At 46.5% G+C, this 21,356-nt stretch overlaps 1 protein-coding gene across 1 annotated transcript in view; it reads left to right on the top strand.

The window, feature by feature from the left end:
• The window catches only part of ADRA1D (adrenoceptor alpha 1D), a 59,494-nt gene that overhangs the window by 32,849 nt on the left and 5,289 nt on the right, over positions 1 to 21,356 (top strand). The gene's annotated exons all lie outside the window — the stretch shown is intronic.

The following is a 21,356-nucleotide window of genomic DNA, read 5'->3' on the forward strand; positions in this document are numbered from 1 at the left end:
TTTTTATTATCTTGCTTGTAAGCCGATTTAGAAATTTGGTTAATAAATAACACGAAATATCCCAGAGTTGGCCAGAGCTTCTGCAATTGTGAATGGCAGGTTTTTTTGGGTTCAGGTTAATTTTTTTTCCCCCTGTGCAACGTGCTGGTGTGTTTGCCCCTAAAATCTTTTTATTTATATATATATAAATAAAACATACGAGCTGGAGTACACAGTACACAGTTCATATCTGCTCCTCCTCTTTTCTTCATGTCTTGATGCTGGGGGATCATTTTTGGCAGGGCGCTCCCTCTGAATATTTTCCCCAGTTGTGCTTTTTCGTCCTCCCTGCTTTTTTTTTTTTTAATTGCTGCTTTGATTAATTGCCTAATCGCTGTGTTGCAATTTGAGAAGGTCTTATTTGTGTCTTTTACTGGATGTCACCCTGACAGCGATGCGCTGTGGGGCGACTAATAATGTGTAGGGATACGTCAAACGCAGCGCCGCATCTTGCCTTCCCCCAATTAATTACACCTGGAGAAATGTGTTCGGCAGATGTTTAGGCTGGGTTTGGCATGCGTTATCCACCTCTGGAGTCCTTCCCAGGGAACCTGAGGTACGCAGGCAGATGTGGATGTTGGATGGTGCTATAAGTATCGCGGCAGGATGGAAGCTGTTCTGAGTAAAGCTGCCTTTTGCAATTGACCGATGGCGAATTTGTCAATGGCAGTCGTGTTCAGGTGGTACTCCAGCTGTTTTGGGATTGCACCCAAGGGCTCTGTAATTATTGGTACTGTTGTGGCTTGTTGGCTGCCAGCCCCTCCAGCAGTCGAATCAGAGGAGGAGGAGGACGAGGAGGACGAGGAGGAGGACGAGGATGAGGAGGAGGAGGCGTGGGAGTCAGGGCCAGCATCAAGGCAATCTGAGAGCTCCGAGTGGGAATAGAGGTGGCAGAGAGAGAGACGGAGATGGAACCTGGGCTGTCCGTCAACCCTCAGATGGAGAGTCAACAGCCCCCAGGTCTGGAGGTGGCTGATGAGGAAGAGGAGGAACAGCTGGGTCCAGTTGATGTTTGATGGTGTTTGAAGTCTCATTGCGGGATGCTAGCTGTAAAGCTACCTTTTGCAATTGACTGATGGCAAATCTGTCAGTGCCAATTGTGTTCAAGTCAGGGGTGAAATCCAGCAGGATTTGACAGATTCTGGAGAACCGGTAGCGGAAAGTTTGAGTAGTTCGGAGAACCGGGAAATACCACCTCTGGCTGGCCCCAGAGTGCGGTGGGAATGGGGATTTTGCAGTATCCTTCCCCTGCCATGCCCAACAAGCCACGCCCACCAAGCCACACGACACCCACCAAGCCACGCCCACAGAACCGGTAGTAAAAAAAAATTGGATTTCACCACTGGTTCAAGTGGTGCTCCAGCTGTTTTGGGATTGCACCCAAGGCACCTCTTACTATTGGTACTACCCTTGCTTCCCTTTGCCGCAGTCGTTCTATTTCTGTTTGCAGGTCTTCGCATTTTGTTATCTTCTGCAGTTCCTTCTCTTCTCTTCTGCTGCCTCCAAGCACTGCCACATCCACTATCCAGACATTTTTGTCTTTCTTATCAACGGTTGTTAAGTCCGTGTGTGATGTGGCAGGTGCTTCTCTGTTTGAATTCTAAAATCCCAAAGCAAGTTAACTTCTTCATTTTCTATGACATTCTCTATTTTATCATTCCACCAGTTCTCGCTTGGAGGCAAATTTAATTTCTTGCAGATCTTCCAATGCACCATTGTTGCTACTTTGCCATGCTGCTGCTTGTAGTCAATCTGGGCGATCTTCTTACAGCCGCTTACCAGGTGGTCCACTGTTTCTTCAGTCTGTTGCCATCTTCTCAATTCTGGCTTTGGATACATTTGTCCTTAAGACTTTGGGCCAATCACCAGGTGACTGTGAGTTCTAGCCCCACCTTAGGCATGAAAGCCTGCTGGCTGACTTTGGGCCAATCATCAGGAGATGGTGAGTTCTAGTCCCACTTTAGGCATGAAAACCGGCTGGGTGACTTTGGGCCAATCACCAGGTGACTGAGTTCCAGTCCCACCTTAGGCATGAAAACCGGCTGGTTGACTTTGGGCCAATCACCAGGTGACTGTGAGTTCTAGTCCCACCTTAGGCATGAAAGCCGGCTGGGTGACTTTGGGCCAATCACCAGGTGACTGTGAGTTCTAGTCCCACCTTAGGCATGAAAACCGGCTGGCTGACTTTGGGCCAATCACCAGGAGATGGTGAGTTCTAGTCCCACTTTGGGCATGAAAGGCAGCTGGGAGATTTTGGGCCAATCACCAGGCGACTGTGAGTTCTAGTCCCACCTTAGGCATGAAAACCGGCTGGCTGACTTTGGGCCAATCACCAGGAGATGGTGAGTTCTAGTCCCACTTTAGGCATGAAAACCGGCTGGCTGACTTTGGGCCAATCACCAGGTGACTGTGAGTTCTAGTCCCACCTTAGGCATGAAAACTGGCTGGCTGACTTTGGGCCAATCACCAGGAGATGGTGAGTTCTAGTCCCGCCTTAGGCACGAAAGCCGGCTGGCTGACTTTGGGCCAATCACCAGGTGACTGTGAGTTCTAGTCCCACCTTAGGCATGAAAGCCGGCTGGCTGACTTTGGGCCAATCACCAGGAGATGGTGAGTTCTAGTCCCACCTTAGGCACGAAAGCCGGCTGGCTGACTTTGGGCCAATCACCAGGTGACTGTGAGTTCTAGTCCCACCTTAGGCATGAAAACTGGCTGGCTGACTTTGGGCCAATTACCAGGAGATGGTGAGTTCTAGTCCCGCCTTAGGCACGAAAGCCGGCTGGCTGACTTTGGGCCAATCACCAGGTGACTGTGAGTTCTAGTCCCACCTTAGGCATGAAAGCCGGCTGGCTGACTTTGGGCCAATTACCAGGAGATGGTGAGTTCTAGTCCCGCCTTAGGCACGAAAGCCGGCTGGCTGACTTTGGGCCAATCACCAGGTGACTGTGAGTTCTAGTCCCACCTTAGGCATGAAAGCCGGCTGGCTGACTTTGGGCCAATCACCAGGAGATGGTGAGTTCTAGTCCCACTTTAGGCATGAAAACCGGCTGGCTGACTTTGGGCCACTCACCAGGTGACTGTGAGTTCTAGTCCCCCCTTAGGCATGAAAACTGGCTGGCTGACTTTGGGCCAATCACCAGGTGACTGTGAGTTCTAGTCCCACCTTAGGCATGAAAGCCGGCTGGCTGACTTTGGGCCAATCACCAGGTGACTGTGAGTTCTAGTCCCACCTTAGGCATGAAAACTGGCTGGCTGATTTTGGGCCAATCACCAGGTGACTGTGAGTTCTAGTCCCCCCTTAGGCATGAAAGCCGGCTGGCTGACTTTGGGCCAATCACCAGGTGACTGTGAGTTCTAGTCCCACCTTAGGCATGAAAGCCGGCTGGCTGACTTTGGGCCAATCACCAGGTGATTGTGAGTTCTAGTCCCACCTTAGGCATGAAAGCCGGCTGGCTGACTTTGGGCCACTCACCAGGTGACTGTGAGTTCTAGTCCCCCCTTAGGCATGAAAACTGGCTGGCTGACTTTGGGCCAATCACCAGGTGACTGTGAGTTCTAGTCCCACCTTAGGCATGAAAGCCGGCTGGCTGACTTTGGGCCAATCACCAGGTGACTGTGAGTTCTAGTCCCCCCTTAGGCATGAAAACTGGCTGGCTGACTTTGGGCCAATCACCAGGTGACTGTGAGTTCTAGTCCCCCCTTAGGCATGAAAACCGGCTGGCTGATTTTGGGCCAATCACCAGGTGACTGTGAGTTCTAGTCCCCCCTTAGGCATGAAAGCCGGCTGGCTGACTTTGGGCCAATCACCAGGTGACTGTGAGTTCGAGTCCCACCTTAGGCTTGAAAGCCGGCTGGCTGACTTTGGGCCACTCACCAGGTGACTGTGAGTTCTAGTCCCCCCTTAGGCATGAAAACTGGCTGGCTGACTTTGGGCCAATCACCAGGTGACTGTGAGTTCTAGTCCCCCCTTAGGCATGAAAACTGGCTGGCTGACTTTGGGCCAATCACCAGGTGACTGTGAGTTCGAGTCCCACCTTAGGCTTGAAAACTGGCTGGCTGACTTTGGGCCAATCACCAGGTGACTGTGAGTTCGAGTCCCACCTTAGGCATGAAAACTGGCTGGCTGACTTTGGGCCAGTCACCAGGTGACTGTGAGTTCTAGTCCCCCCTTAGGCATGAAAACTGGCTGGCTGACTTTGGGCCAATCACCAGGTGACTGTGAGTTCTAGTCCCACCTTAGGCATGAAAGCCGGCTGGCTGACTTTGGGCCAGTCACCAGGTGACTGTGAGTTCTAGTCCCACCTTAGGCATGAAAGCCGGCTGGCTGACTTTGGGCCAATCACCAGGTGACTGTGAATTCTAGTCCCACCTTAGGCATGAAAGCCGGCTGGCTGACTTTGGGCCAATCACCAGGTGACTGTGAGTTCTAGTCCCACCTTAGGCATGAAAGCCGGCTGGCTGACTTTGGGCCAGTCACCAGGTGACTGTGAATTCTAGTCCCACCTTAGGCATGAAAGCCGGCTGGCTGACTTTGGGCCAGTCACCAGGTGACTGTGAGTTCTAGTCCCCCCTTAGGCATGAAAACTGGCTGGCTGACTTTGGGCCAATCACCAGGTGACTGTGAGTTCTAGTCCCACCTTAGGCATGAAAGCCGGCTGGCTGACTTTGGGCCACTCACCAGGTGACTGTGAGTTCTAGTCCCCCCTTAGGCATGAAAGCCGGCTGGCTGACTTTGGGCCAGTCACCAGGTGACTGTGAGTTCTAGTCCCACCTTAGGCATGAAAGCCGGCTGGCTGACTTTGGGCCAATCACCAGGTGACTGTGAGTTCTAGCCCCACCTTAGGCATGAAAGCCGGCTGGCTGACTTTGGGCCAGTCACCAGGTGACTGTGAATTCTAATCCCACCTTAGGCATGAAAGCCGGCTGGCTGACTTTGGGCCAGTCACCAGGTGACTGTGAATTCTAGTCCCACCTTAGGCATGAAAACCGGCTGGCTGACTTTGGGCCAGTCACCAGGTGACTGTGAATTCTAATCCCACCTTAGGCATGAAAGCCGGCTGGCTGACTTTGGGCCAGTCACCAGGTGACTGTGAATTCTAGTCCCACCTTAGGCATGAAAGCCGGCTGGCTGACTTTGGGCCAGTCACCAGGTGACTGTGAATTCTAGTCCCACCTTAGGCTTGAAAGCCGGCTGGCTGACTTTGGGCCGATCACCAGGTGACTGTGAGTTCTAGTCCCACCTTAGGCATGAAAGCCGGCTGGCTGACTTTGGGCCGATCACCAGGTGACTGTGAGTTCTAGTCCCACCTTAGGCATGAAAGCCGGCTGGCTGACTTTGGGCCGATCACCAGGTGACTGTGAGTTCTAGTCCCACCTTAGGCATGAAAGCCGGCTGGCTGACTTTGGGCCGATCGCCAGGTGACTGTGAGTTCTAGTCCCACCTTAGGCATGAAAGCCGGCTGGCTGACTTTGGGCCAATCACCAGGTGACTGTGAGTTCTAGTCCCACCTTAGGCATGAAAGCCGGCTGGAGGACTTTGGGCCAATCACCAGGAGATGGTGAGTTCTAGTCCCGCCTTAGGCACGAAAGCCGGCTGGCTGACTTTGGGCCAATCACCAGGTGACTGTGAGTTCTAGTCCCACCTTAGGCATGAAAACTGGCTGGCTGACTTTGGGCCAATCACCAGGAGATGGTGAGTTCTAGTCCCACCTTAGGCATGAAAACTGGCTGGCTGACTTTGGGCCAATCACCAGGTGACTGTGAGTTCTAGTCCCACCTTAGGCTTGAAAGCCGGCTGGCTGACTTTGGGCCAGTCACCAGGTGACTGTGAGTTCTAGTCCCACCTTAGGCATGAAAACTGGCTGGCTGACTTTGGGCCGATCGCCAGGTGATTATGAGTTCTATTTGACGCATGAAAGTCAATGGGGTGACCTCAGCTCAACAGAGACTACATTTTAAGTATCTTGGTTTTTCGACCAGTCAGAAAAAGACATTTTTTTTTCCCCTCTGTATTTAAAAAATCCAACATCCGATAATGCCAAAGTCCTGTGGTTCTCCGGCAAAAATGAAAGGCTGAACTACAGAGGAAAAAAGGACCCAACATTCAACATTTAACCATTGCCGCTGTCCGTTGTCAGAAGTTGTGCCTTTTCCATCATCAGCCCCTCTTCCTTCTCACAGCTACTTTTCTGTAGTGTTGTGGGTCTGTTGTGTAACCATTGCACAGTGTTTTATTCATTTATTTATTTATTTATTGGTTCGATTTATATGCCACCCTTCTCAGGGCGAGACTCAGGGCGGCTTACAATGCATTAAGCAATAGCCTTCATACTTTTGTATATACCTGCTTAGTAGGGCTTTCGCCCCCCCCCCCAAAGCGGTGTTCTTTTTTATAAAAAGTCAGCTTATTGCCCCCCACAATCCGGGTCCTCATTTTACCTACCTCGGAAGGATGGAAGGCTGAGTCAACCTTGAGCCTGGTGAGATTTGAACTCGCAGTAATTGCAGGCAGCTGATGCTACTTAACAGCACTTTAGTCTGCTGTGCCACCAAGGCTCCAAGGTTTTCTGCTTTTAATTGTATTCACAAGGGGCTGTGGGTTTTTCTTGCCTTGACGGAGTGGGGGGTGGGCACGTGCTCATAAGTGTCAGTTGGATGTTATTTATAAAATGCCAGAAAAGGACCGCAAAGAAATTCTCTTTCCAAAAAAGTTCCAGCTACCATTTTAAAAATAAACAGCATAACTGCGGTTTCCAGACGGAGCTTTGAATATTTCTGAACTGGGAAGAAGGATGCAGAGTCTTTTTGAGGAAAAAAAATAAAAATCTCCAAAGTCAAGAAAAAGGGGGTTGGTTTTGGGGTGGGTGGGAGGTTCCAGGAACATTTCCAATCCTGCAAATTAGAGGCTTTTTTTTTTTTATTAAAAAAAAAAATCTTCATTCCTCGTTGCCTTCTGCGCAATTAGCTAAATGAAAATAAATGGCGCAGCTCTCGCCGGATAAAGAAAGCCTTAATTGAATTCGTTATAGTACATTAAGCCATTGAGTTAGTTGAGGAGGTGTTCAAAAGGCCATCTCCTTTTTTCTCGGTTTGTTAATCTTAGTTTGCAAAAAAAAAAAAAAAAAATCAATCAGAAGAGAGCTGGAAGGGACCTTGGAGGTCATCCAGTCCAGCCCGGATCTTGAACCATTTCAGACAAAGTGACTGTCCAGTCTCTTTTTAAAAACCTCCAGCGATGAATTTTTTCAGGAGGCAACTGGATTTTTTTTTCTTTTTTCTTTTGAAGACGTTTCGCTTCTCATCCAAGAAGCTTCTTCAGCTCTGACAGGATAATGGGGAATGGAAGAATTTATATATATATATATATATATATATATATATATATATATATATATATATATATATATATATATATATATATATATATATATAGGCGTGGCTTGGTGGGGGTTGGGGGGGCTAGTGTGACTGGGTGGGCGTGGCCAACTTTTTTTTTTAACTTTTTTTTTAAATATCTTTATTAAATATTTACAGTAAAATTAACACATAATAATGATTGGAAAACAATATAAGAAATGAAATGTAGGAACACATAAACACAAGACTAAAACGAAACAACAAACATGATTAACCGAGAGTTAAGCTCACTCTCCAATTAATATTAACTAATATTTATTTATTTATTTATTTATTTGTTTGTTTGTTTCCATTTCTATACCGCCCTTCTCCAAATAGGACTCAGGGCGGTGAACAGCCAAAGTAAAAAAAAAAAAAAAAGGAAAGAAAGGAAAGAGGGAAAGGAAAGGAAGGGTAGGGAAAGAAAAGGGGAAAGGGGAAAGAAAAGGAAAAGAAGAAAAGAGAAAGGGAGAAAAGAAAAGAGGAAGAAAAGAGGAGGGAAGGAAAGGAAGGAAAGAAAAAGGGAGGAAAGAAAAAAGGAAAGGAAAGAAAGGGAGGAAAGAGAAAATAAGGAAATAAGGAAAGGAAGGAAAGAGAAAGGAAAGAAGGAAAGAAAGGGAAAGAGGAAAGGAAAGAAGGAAGGGGAAAGGAAGGGGAGGAAAGAAGGTAAGGAAACAAAAAGAATAGGGAAAGGAAAGAGGAAAGGAAAGAAAGGGAGGAAAGAAGGAAAGGAAATGAAGGGTAGGGAAAGGAAAGGGGAAAGGAAGAAAAGAGAAAGGGAGGAAAGAAGGAAAGGAAGGGGAGGAAAGAAAAAGGGTAGGGAAAGAAAAGAGGAAAGGAAAGAAGGAAAGGGAGGAAAGAAGGAAAGGAAGGGTAGGGAAAGGAAAGGGGAAAGGAAAGGGAAGGAAGAAAAGAGAAAGGGGGGATTGAAGGAAAGGAAAGGAAAGGAAAGGAAAGGAAAGGAAAGGAAAGGAAAGAAAGGAAGAAAAGAGAAAGAGAGGAAAGGAAAGGAAAGGGAAGGAAAGGAAAGGAAAGGAAAGGAAAGGAAAGGAAAGGAAAGGAAAGGAAAGGAAAGGAAAGGAAAGGAAAGGAAGACCTGCCCATAAACAATAAGGCACTGGCAATAAAGGAAAAACAAGAAAATCTGGTTAGGCTAAAATTGATAAAGCCCCAAAGTGGTGACTATATTATGGAAGGGTGACGAAGTTTAAAATCAAAGTTCACCCTGTATTCCCTTGGGCACAGGCCCCCAGACTGCCTGCCCGGCCGGCCTGTCCCTATTCAGGGCGTCCTGTTTTCACCCCGTCTTCCCTTCCTCGGCTGACCTGAACCTGGACCGTCTCCTCCGAAACTGTCGCTCTTCCAACCCCCCCAAGACAAGAGTGGAGTTTTTGAGGAAAGATTTCCTGGGCATCCGGTCTGTCTCAAGGTGGGAAGAGAGGGCAAGCAAGGACAGCCCAAGGAGAGAAACACCCCCCCCAACCCCCACCCCCACCCCCCAAAGCTGTCAAAGAGTATGGGAAAATATGCACATTTTTTCACACGGAATCCAGGCAGCCAAAAGCTGGAACTTGGCAAATCACTTGTGTTCTTTTTGGCAAGGGAGCCCAGCTGAGCATTGGGGAAAGGAGCATGGGGGGGGGGGTGGGGGGGGGCACAATTTGCAAAGGTTTTCCTCCGCAGCTCCAGGAACCTCTTTCCCCCCCTCCCTCTCCCCCCTCTCTCTAGCTTTCCCTCTTCTTCTCTCTCTCCCCACTCCTCTCTCTCTCCCTCTCCTTCTCTTCCCTCCTCTCTTCCTCTCCCTCATCTCTCTCTTTAGCTTTCCCTCTCCCTCCCTCCCCATCTCTCTCTCCCCACTCCTCCTTCTCTCTCTCCCCACTCCCTCTCTCTCCCTCTCCTTCTCTTCCCCCTCTACCTCTCCCTCCTCTCTCTCTCTAGCTTTCCCTCTCCTTTCTCCCTCCCTCCCCATCTCTCTCTCCCCACTCCTCCTTCTCTCTCCCTCCCTCTCCTTCTCTTCCCCCCTCTACCTCTCCCTCCTCTCTCTCTGTCTCTCTCTCTAGCTTTCCCTCTCCTTTCTCCCTCCCTCCCCCTCTCTCTCTCCCCACTCCTCCTTCTCTCTCCCTCCCTCTTCCAACTCTCTCTCCCTCCCCATCTCTCTCTCCCCACTCCTCCTTCTCTCTCTCCCCACTCCCTCTCTCTCCCTCTCCTTCTCTTCCCCCCTCTCTTCCCCTCCCTCCTCTCTCTCTCTAGCTTTCCCTCTCCTTTCTCCCTCCCTCCCCATCTCTCTCCCCACTCCTCCTTCTCTCTCCCTTCCTCTTCCAACTCTCTCTCCCTCCCCATCTCTCTCTCCCTACTCCTCCTTCTCTCTCCCTCCCCACTCCCTCTCTCTCCCTCTCCTTCTCTTCCCCACTCTACCTCTCCCTCCTCTCTCTCTCTCTCTAGCTTTCCCTCTCCTTCTCTCCCTCCCTCTCCCAATTCTCTCTCCCTCCCCCTCTCTCTCCCTATTCCCTCTCTCCCTCTATCTCTCTGTCTTCCTCATTCCCTCCCTCTCCCTCCCCCTCTCTCTCCCTCTCTTCCTCCCTCTCCCCACTCCTTCTCTCTCTCCCTCTCCCTCTCTTCCTTTCCCTCCCTCTCCCTCCCCCTCTCTCTCCCTCTCTTCCTCCCTCTCCCCACTCCCTCTCTCTCCCTCTCTCTCTCTTCCTTTCCCTCCCTCTCCCTCCCCCTTTCCCACTCTTCCCCCCTCTCTTCCTCTCCCTCCTCTCCCTTAGCTTTCCCTCTCCTTCTCTCTCTCCATCCCTCCCACTCTCTCCCTTCCTCTCTCCCCACTCCCTCTCTCTCTGTCTTCCTCTTTCTCTCTCTCCCTCCCCCTCCCCCTCTCTCTTACTCTCCTTCTCTTTCCCTCCTTCCTCTCCCTCCTCTCTCTCTCTAGCTTTCCCTCTCCTTCTCTCCCTCCCTCCCTCCCTCTCCCAACTCTCCCTCTCCCTCCCCCTTTCCCCACTCCTTCTCCCTCTCCCTCTTTCTCTCAGTCTTCCTCTCTCCCCCCCTCTCTCCCTCCCTCTCCCTTTCTCCTTCTGTCTTCTGATGATTGGGTCAAAGTTTCCCAGCCGGCTTTTACAGCTAACGCAGGACTTGAATTCACCTGCTTTCTACTCTGATGCTTTAACCACTAGAACCAATCGGCTGCGGTGGTTACGATTGGCAAAAAAACCCACCATCCCCTCTCTTGAATCTGTTCCACCTTCGAAGGACTAGAAACGAAGGTTGACGATACCCTGAAAACGGGAGACGTCGGAGCTGCAAAATTACATCTGCTCCACCGAGGAGACGTGGCCTTTTTGAAGATGGAGAGATTCCACGCTTGCTTGCTTTGAAAATCCTTGAAAGCGAGTCTTGTTTTCCGAAAAGCCAGGATGAAAGAGAAAAAAGCTGGCAGTGATCAGGGGGAAAAGAATGTCTCGCTTTTGTTTTGTCTTAGTTGTAAGGATAACCTAGCAGAGCTGGTGGCTTGGTTCGCATCCGAATTCACGACGGAGACAATGAGCTTTTTTAAGTGGCATTGCTTCAGTTGGAAAAAGCAGTTTGAAATTCTTGCAAGGGGGCCAAATTTGGGGCCCAGATGAGAAGACCCAGAGATGCGGCAACTTGTGGTTAACACGAACGAGGTGACAGGCCGATCTACCGCGTTTCCCCGAAAATAAGACCCTGTCTTATTTTCGGGGAAATGAAAATGGGGCTCCTCTTGCTGTCTTACCTGATTTCCAGCTCTGTCTCCCTAACCCTAACTAGAGGAAATGGCGGGGACCGGCTGTTTAAATATTTTCGGGCAGGGTTTATGTTGAGGATATTCTTGGCTCATAACCGATGTTATGGGTTATTGAGCAGAGTTCCCCTTGAGTATGCACATGAAAGTGGCTGAGAGTGAATAACCACAGTTAATATACTGACACACTGAGTTGTGGTAGTCTTTTACTTTTTAGAAAAAAAGTAAAGCAAAGTCTAATAACAATCCAAGTCATACACAGATAAGGTGATAGTTAAAATATAAATTCAGGGATATTCCAAGTACAAAGTCTTCTTACCAGTTGTTGTCATTACACAATAAAACAGTTCTTCTTGAGTTTCAAACAGGAACAAGTTCAGTATTAAAACATTCAATAAATAGTAGAAAGCAACGAGTAGCAATGATCAGACATTAATCATACAGAGAGAACAGGTAGAGAGTAACAGCAAATAAGCAGATAAAATGGTGTAGTGTCCCACAAGCCATGATTCAGACTTCCCCTTAAGTACATTGGCTACAGAGCTTAGCCAATCAGGATACAGGATGATGCAATACAGTCTTAAAGCAATATAATAGTTTTTGACAAACATGTATTGATAGTTTATATATAGCCTGACCGACTAGTTAGACAATAGCCATTTCCTAACAGTTTATTTTCGGGGAGAGCTTATTTTATCGCATTTGCTTGAAAGTCCGATTGGGCTTATTATCAGGGGGTGTCTTATTTTCGGGGAAAACACGGTACCGAATTCACTTATGAACCTACAATATTTTAAAGATAGAAATAAAAATGGAAAGCAAAAGTGGAGAGTCCTTGGTGCTCTCTGAGCTGGGTTGTTTTCTTGCAGACGTTTCATGACCCAACTAGGTAACATAATCAGTCTTAGAAGGGAAGGGGGGTTGTGGAGAAGAGGAGGAGGAGGAGGAGGAGAACAGTGGGGTATCTGAGCATGGTTGTTTTCTTGTAGATGTCGAATGACCACATCGGTAGGTGGGTGAGCCCACCACCCCAAGAAGGGTTTATATCCCAGCAGGGTATAATACAGGTAGTCCTCAACTTACGACCACAATCAAGTCCCAAATTTCTGTCGCTAAGTGACACATTTGTTAAGAGAGTTTTGCCCCATTTCACGACTTTCCTCGCCACGTTTGCTAAGTGAATCACTGCCGTGATTAAACAAGTGACACTGTTGTTAAGTGAATCTGGCTTCCCCATGAACTTGGCTTGTCACAAGGTCACAGGACCCCGGGACACGGCGACCATCATAAATACGAGTCCGTTGCCAAGCGTCTCACTTTTGATTGGGTGACCAGGGGGAGATGCCGCAACCGTCGTTAAGTGTGAAAAACAATAAGTCACTTTTGTCACAGTGCCGTTGTAACTTCAAACGGTCACTAAATGAACTGTTGCAAGTCAAGGACCACCTGTACTTCAAAGAAACGCGAGAAAGACAGAGCCAAGCATCTCCCACAAGAGTTGTGAAGTTGTGTGTAACAGCAGCAAAATTCAGCGCTTGCATTTTGCGGTGTGGAAATAACTGCTCGGTGCGCACTCTTTTGTGCACCACAAAGGCGGACACACCCACTCGAACACACAAACACACAGAGGAATTGTTTCTTGGGCCAAACCGGGAGTTGCAGAAGGAATAAATCTTCATTTTGTTGCGTAACAGATCACTAAGCAGGACACACACAGAAGCATTGTGAAGCGGTGGAGCAGAAGGATAATTTGGCTGGACTTACTGATGTGTGTGGGGAGAGAGTTTCCTATGGGGGAGAAAGGGGGCTGGGGAAGGAGCATGGCCACAAGAGAAGCTTCAGTTTATTTTATTTTTTCCCCTCGTTTCTGGTGGACTTCCGTTCTTTTTCCTTAAACCGCTTTTGAGGCGAACCCAAGAATGTGAGAACGGACCGTCGTAAATGTGAATCAGTAGTCAAGCCTCCAAATCAGAGGTGGTATTCAGCCGGTTCGCACCGGTTCGCCCATACCGGTAGCGGAAATCACGGGTGGGCCCACCCACTCACTCGCCTGCCCCGGCTCTATGCCATCCTATGTAGGCATGTTTTTGAGGCTGGGCGCATGCGTGGAAGGGTCACACGCATGTGTGCAAGGCCGGGTGCATGTGCATAAGGCAGGCACATGCGCAAACCGGGCACGCACGCACACGAAGCAATCACGCGCGCAGCGAACCAATAGTAACATAATGTGAAACCCACCGCTACTCCAAATGTATATCACGTGACCATGGGGAATGCTGCAATGGTCATACGTGTGGAAAAATGGTCAGAACTCGCTTTTTTCAGTGCCGTTGCAACTTCGAACGGTCACTAAGCGAACTGCTGAACACACTTAGTTCGTGTTCAATGAGTCGCACCCAGTTTTATGACCTTATTTTGTTGTTAAGCCTAGCGCCGCAGTTGTGAGGGGAATCACGGGGTCGCTAAACGAATCTGGCTTCCCTCCCCCGTTGACTTTACTTTATGGAAGCCGCTCGGCTGGGAAGGTCAGAAATGGGGATGGGGAAACGGTCATAAGTGTGAGGACTTTGGTCATAAGTGTGAGGACTGGAAAACCGCCTCTTTTTTTTTTTTTTTTTTTTTTTTGTAGTATCGACCGGTCGCTAAACAAATGGACATATTGTGGTGCCTGCTTTTTAATTGCATTGTGTATTGTATGTATGTTTGTTTTTAATTCTGTTTAAAATGTGGGATACGCTATCGCAGTTAGCGTGGCTTTTGTTCCTTCAAAGGAATAAAAGAAAAATTATGAGAGAAATATCAAGTCCCCGCAAGCTACAAGCGAGACAGACCCGTGAGGAGATTAAAAAAAAATTCAGGCTGGATTTTGGCCTTTGCGGTGCCTGAGTCAGAATGGGAGAAAATCTTTTTCTCAGAAAAGATTAGGTTGCGTTAAGAGTCCGTATTGTTGCCAGCCAATGTGAAGGAGGCTTAAGAATTAAAAATTAATAGAATTAAGGAGAAATTTCCTGTCAGTGAGAACAAACCATCAGTGGAATGGCTTCCCTCCAGCAATTGTGGGTGCTCCAACAATGGAGGTTTTTAAGAAGAGATTGGACAACCATTTGTCTGAAATGATAGAGGGTTTCCTGCCTGAGCAGGGGGTTGGACTAGAAGACCTCCGAGGTCCCTTCCAACTCTGCTATTCTGTAAAGCTTCAGAAGAGGTGGTCCAATATTTGAAGGGCTGCTACAAAGAAGAGGGAAGCACCAAAGCACCAAGAAGCGACAGATGGAAACTAATCGAGGAGAGAACCAACCTAGAACTAAGGAGAAATTTCCTGACAGTGAGAAAAATTAACCAGTGGAACAGCTTGCCACTAGAAGTTGTGGGTACTCCAACACTGGAGGCTTTTAAGAAGAGATTGAACAGCCATTTGTCTGAAATGGTAGACGGTCTCCTGCCTGAGGAAGGGGTTGGACTAGAAGACCTCTAAGGTCCCTTCCGACTCTGTTATTCTGTATTTTGTAGTCCCATCAATCTTTCAGGGTAGGCTGATCTGGTTCATTCGAATAGAATCGAATAACAGAGTTGGAAGGGACCTTGGAGGTCTTCTAGTCCAACCCCCTACCCAGGCAGGAAACCCTACATCACTTCAGACAAATGGTTATCCAACATCTTCTTTAAAATTGTATTAATTTATGCTGTATCACAACCGTATTCCAGCGATTCAACAAACTAAATTCCCTGTAGGTAGGACTTGACCCCAGTTTACGCTACCAGTTTCTCAACTGTGACCACTTCAAGACATCCGGAACCCTTCTCATTGAGTACAGGAAGTCCTTGATTTACGACCAGTCTCTTAACAAAGTTATAATCGGTACGAAAAATGGGACTTACGACCCAGATTCGAAGTTGCCATGGTCACATTCGGGACCTGCCGAGCAACGACAATGTTTTCAATGAACTGTAGCCCAAATTGACAGTGAACGATAGCAAATGTCCGTTGCTAAGTGAGACAGTTGTCAAGCAAGTTTTGCCCCATTTTACGACCTTTCTTGAAACTCTGGTTAAGCGAATCACTGCAATTGATAAGTTCGTAACACGGTTGTTAAGTGAATCCGTTGACTTCGCTTGTCAGAAGGTCGCAATGGGGGATCACGTAACTCTACAACACTTTCATCATCTCCTTTTAACGACCCCATAATCCCTTGCGGGGTGGAGTCTGGGCAACTGAATGGAGCCGAGTGTTTACTGGCCGGATGCCCTTCCCTGTCGCCAATGCGGAGTTTTGTTCAGCAGATACATTCTCAGTTTATCCAGAGAGAGAAATATCTGCCCCTATCTAGGATCAAACTCACAGCCTCCTGATTATGAGGCGAGCGCTCCACCTCTAGGCCACCGCCCCACTCCTAACCCCACAACACTTTGACCGTCATAAATACGAGACCGTTGTCAAGCGTCTGAACTTCGGCCACGTGACCACGGGGATGCTGCAACGGTCGCAAGTGTGAGAAACGGCCACAAGTCGCTTTTATCAGTGCCGTTGTCATTTTTTGAATGGCCACTAAAACGAAAGGTTGTAAATCGAGGACTGCCTATTGATGACGCCCTACAAAAACAAGTTTCTTCCTTAAATCAAAGGTTTTCTCCATCTCGGCGTCTTTTTAAGATGGGTAGATTTCAACTTCCGCCCCATTTTAGGAACTTGATACGAAATAATAAAAAAATAAAATTATTACGAGGATGAGCTCGCGTGTTTCCTCCCCCCGTCTCATTTTGGGAGCTTTTGGAAGCTTTTAGGGCCTCTAAATGTCAACCGATCCCTTTCGGGCTTCTTTGACACTCGGATTTAGCCCTGATTCCTTGCTAGCCTCGGCTTTGTAACCCATAATATGAATTCACAATAGAGTCACGCAGAATCATGATTCATCTAAAATTAAAAGGCATTTGGGCTGAGTCAGAAAGTTATTTTTAGAACTCCTCAGGGCAATCGCTGGTTCGTTTGGAACAGGGCATGGGAGCCCCCTGCTGGAAGAGAGCGGCATTACATTTTGGATAGAAATCTGGAATGACAAAGGTTACAGATTAACAGAGTTGGAAGGGACCTTGTAGGTCATCTAGTCCAACCCCCTGCCGAAGCAGGAGACCCTACATCATTTCTGACAAATGGGAGTCCAGTCTCTTCTTTTTCTTTAAATTTTATACGTTTTTGTTTGGTATACATAAGTGCTTAATAAACAGTGTATGGTCTGGGTCAATTTACATAATAATAATAATAATAATAATAATAATAATAATAATAATAATAATAATAATAATAATAACAACAACAACAACAACAACAACAACAATAACAACAACAACAACAACAACAACAACAATAGAAACAGAAACAAAAACAGAAACAAAGGCAGAATATAAGGAAAAACAGCTGGATGACAGATTAAATAGATGGAAAACCAAAGCTTTGCATGGACAGCACTTGAAAAACATTGAAGGAAAATGTGATGACAACTTAAGATGGGAACCATCAAGAGCCTTGGTGGCGCAGCAGACTAAAGTGCTGTTAAGTAACATCAGCTGCCTGCAATTACTGCAAGTTCAAATCTCGCCAGGCTCAAGGTTGACTCAGCCTTCCATCCTTTCTAAGGTAGGTAAAATGAGGACCCAGATTGTGGGGGCAATAAGCTGACTTTGTATAAAATATACAAAAGTATGAAGGCTATTGCTTAACGCATTGTAAGCCGCCCTGAGTCTCCGGAAAAGGGCGGCATATAAATCGAACCAATAAATGAATAAATGAATAAATGAATAAATGAATAAATGAATAAATGAATAAATAAATAAATAAGAAAGAAAGAAAGAAAGAAAGAAAGAAAGAAAGAAAGAAAGAAAGAAAGAATGAAAGAGAAGGTTTAATACTGGCTGCTCAAGAACAAGCACTACAAACTAAGGCCATGAAAGCAAAGATGCAAAAATCCACCGACAATCCAAACTGCTGACTTTGCAACAACAAAGTCGAAACTGTTTCACATTTAATATGTGAATGCAGCAAAATCGCACAAACTGATTACAAAGCTAAACATGATCGAGTTGCTAAATTAATCCACTGGTCATTATGTAAAAAATACGACTTTCCTGTATCCAAAAAGTCATGGGAACATAAAGTAGAAAAAGTTATCGAAAATGAGAAGGTGAAGATCTTGTGGGACTTTCGAATACAGACGGATCGTCACTTGGAACACAACACGCCAGATGTCACAGTTGTCGAAAACCGAAACGTACAATTTATTGACATCGTGATACCAGGAGATAACAAAGTCGAAAAAGAACTGGAAAAAAAATCACGAAATATCGCAACCTGGCCATCGAAATTACACGGCTATGGATGAAACATGTCACAGTGATACCCATTGTCATCGGGGCACTTGGTACCATGTCCAAGAATTTTACAAAACACATCAAGAAATGGCAGCTTCCTGCAATAACACAAGCAGAACTGCAAAAAACTGTGCTACTCGGAACATCGTACACCTGAAGAAGGTACTTGGTTGATACCTAGGACGCTGGCAGCAACCCGTATCAACCATTAGCACCAGTCAATGGTATTTGTGACGCATTTTTGAATGCTCAGTTGACTGAGTTTCATATTTAATGAATAAAGATAATAATAATAATGTTATTTATTTATACATAGTGATAATCTATCATCCTTTACTTGTACATACCAGTAGTAGTGATCTTTCATCTTCTAATTTCTACCTCTATTGTCTAACCATTGATAAAACAAACCCCACGTTAAGAAATATTCTGTATCTTCCTTATCCTTTATCTTTAGTGTCAACCTATCCATTTCTGCGCATTCTAATTTTTTTTTTAATTATATTTTCATCCGTAGGGGTTTCCTCATTTTTCCAATATTGTGCAAATACAATTCTCGCTGCTGTCAAGACATGTAAGATGAAATATTCCCTTTCAAGAAGAGTCCAGTCTCTTCTTGAAAGCTTCCAGTGATGAAGCTCCCACAACTTCCGAAGGAAACTTCTGTTCCATGGGTTGATTATTCTCACGGTCAGAAAATTTCTCCGTAGGTTTGTTGTGGAATGGAAGGACCAAGCAACATTCCTAGGTCAGCCAGAGACAGTTTTATTGCGCAAGGTTCAGAGCCAGTTTTGTACCTGAAGCTTTGAACAAGGAGAGAACTCTGATTCAACCATTTTATACATTTCTAAAACAAAGAATTCAGTGAGATCATACATTTTCCATATATGGTTAATCATGAGATCATACATCCGATTTTCCCTATATGGTTACATACATTGGATAATTACTTAAAGCATTAATTTTAGTTTATAAAATTATCTTAGCCACACAACTTTTCTTAAGTGCTCGGAGTTGCTAATGGGAGAGTTACTACTGTCCTTGGGTAAATTTATTGGATTAAGTAACTCTTTGTAACATATAGGTCTTTGTGTCATTCATAGTGAGGTCACTCAGATGTTTTTCCATATGGCAGTCCTTTCGTGACAGCTAGGTCTCAGAAGATATATTACCACTTAATGGGGTTTAACTGTTTGTTAATGTAATCTCCAACAAGCACTTTCCTCTCTTATAATAATGTGAATAGAGAGGGTCTCTCAGAGTTCATGTATCTAAGCACATCTTCCCCTTATAATAATGTGAATAGAGAGGGTCCCCCAGAGCCCATATATCTGACTCTGTATGATTCCTATTTTATTCACATTATTTCTTATTTGCTATAATTCCTACTTTATTCACATCAGGTTCATTTAGTGACTATTCGAAGTTACAACGGGGCTGGGGAAAAAACTATCTTGTGACTGTTTTTCATACTTACAGCCATTGCACTCTCCCCATTTGATCCCCATGTGATCAAAACTCAGAGGCTTGACAACTGAGTTGTCAATATTCATGACAATATTGTCCCAGTGATCACAATCTTCTGAGTAGGAAAATTCACTGCCGTTGTGGTCTTGTAGTGTCAGAATAACTCGGGGTTCCAATTTGGGGTTCCAACTCAAACCAGGATTGCACAAGAATAAATAAAAATGAAATCCAAACTGAGGTTTGCTTATAGGGGCAGCTCCAGAGAAAATGAGGTAGAGAGAGAGGCTGTTTTATAGGGAAGTTTGTCCTGGGTGTGGAAATGTATATGTGGTGATTTTACTGTAATACTTGAGTATTGTGGCCCGTCAGCGGCCTGTGAAGTTAGTAGCTGATTCCGACAGCGAGGAGGCTGGTGTCGTGCTGCGCCAGCAGCCTGTGCAGCTGGCGCTCGAGTCAGACAGTGAGGAGGCTGGAGAAGATGTGGTGCCAGAGGCAGGGATTCAGCCAGGGCCTTCAGAACCTCCAGGAGCTCCCATAAGTGAAGAGGACGAAGAGGAGGAGCCTCTTCTCAATGCACGGGCGCGCAGAGTTGCCAAAAGGCAGGAATGGCTCCTCAGGAGGAGGTCTCCTCGAGAGTAAGGCTTGGGGCTAATTGGCCACTCCCTTAGCCTATTTAAGGAAGGACGACGACTGAGGCAATTTGCAGGAAACAACTTCGTTCATATTCCTTCGCGTCTTGATTCCAGAAATGTTTCATTCGGCTCTTGTTTCTCTCTTGTCAGTTTTCCTGCAAATTGCTTCTGGGCATTCTGCCAACCACAGTAAGATTACGGTTATCTGAAATACCGTGCCTCAGAATTGAGTTATTATTCTTTGGATTCTTGTCGGCTGTTAATGAAGTTAAATTAACAGCCCTTGTTCAGAAAAGACCGATTTAAACTGTACTTGTGTTCGAACAACTACTAAGAAAGCTCATTAGTAGTCCTTAATTAGTAAACTAAGGTTTGTATGGACTTTGTGTGTGCTGCGTTCTTTGGGGGCCGTAGCTGGGGCAGAACATTGAGGGGCATGGGTGTGTATAGGTATATATCATCCATAACACTTACTTTTGTGAACATGAAGTTCCGCTGGGAGCCTGCTTTAATTAGCTCTGTTTGTGTTCAGAGACCTTCTCCTTTGATATGTGGATTGCATCTGGGTAACTTATTTGGAGGTTTAAGGACGTTTAAGTAAAAAAATTCTCCCATTTGCTATTTTTACTTTTATTATTTTTCAAACTTCTATACTGCCCTTCTCCTTTCGGACTCAGGGCGGTGAACAGCCAAAATAAAAAACATTTATACACAAAAGTTAAAAATAAATTTAAAATAATTAAATAAATTTGGCCCGTAATTTAAAACTTTTCAATTAAAATCCATATCAAATTTTAAAACCAGCCGTAAAATCAGGACAGCCTGGCTAACTGAAAAAAATAGGTTTTTAGGGCCCAACGAAAAGTCCGGAGGTCTGGGATCACTCGTATCTCTGGGGGTAGATTGTTCCAGAGGGTAGGTGCCACCACAGAGAAGGCTCTCCCCCTGGGGGTCGCCAGCCGACATTGTCTGGCCGACGGCACCCTGAGGAGGCCTTCTCTGTGGGAGCGAATCGGCCGGTGGGAGGCAATTGGTGGCAGAAGGCGGTCCCATAAGTACCCCGGCCCTAAGCCATGGAGCGCTTTAAAGGTGATCACCAACACCTTGAAGCGCACCCGGAAGTCCACCGGAAGCCAATGCAGCTTGCGCAGGAGAGAAGTCACATGGGAGCGCCCTGTCGCTCCCATAATCCCCCGCGCGGCCGCATTCTGCACCAGTTGGAGCCTCCGGGTGTACCCCAAGGGGAGCCCCTGTAGAGAGTGTTACAATAGTCCAGACGAGAAGTGACGAGTGCTTGAGTGACCGTGCGTAGGGAGTCCCGATCCAGAAAGAGGCACAACTGGCGTATCAGGCGAACCTGACTTGATTTAGTTTCAGCTTGACTGTCAATTACCTAGCACAGATGCTCCTTCTCAGTGCATGGTGGGTTAAAGGGAGATGGGAAGAGCATAAGGAATAAAATATATTTTGATAACAAAACCTCCCACAGAAGGGTCAGCCCTCAACCCCAGCTCCTATTAATGAAAGGTACGGAGCTCAGCACCCAAGCCCACCTCCATGAAAAGTATGGAGCTCAGCACCCAACCCCCAGCTCCTCTTCATGAAAGATATGGAGCTCAGCACCCAAGCCCACCTCCATGAAAAGTATGGAGCTCAGCACCCAACCCCCAGCTCCTCTTCATGAAAGATATGGAGCTCAG

This window comes from Pituophis catenifer, unplaced genomic scaffold (assembly GCF_029215685.1).
Source record: "Pituophis catenifer annectens isolate HBS135680 unplaced genomic scaffold, rPitCat1.0.hap2 SCAF_8, whole genome shotgun sequence".
Taxonomy (NCBI): domain Eukaryota; kingdom Metazoa; phylum Chordata; class Lepidosauria; order Squamata; family Colubridae; genus Pituophis; species Pituophis catenifer.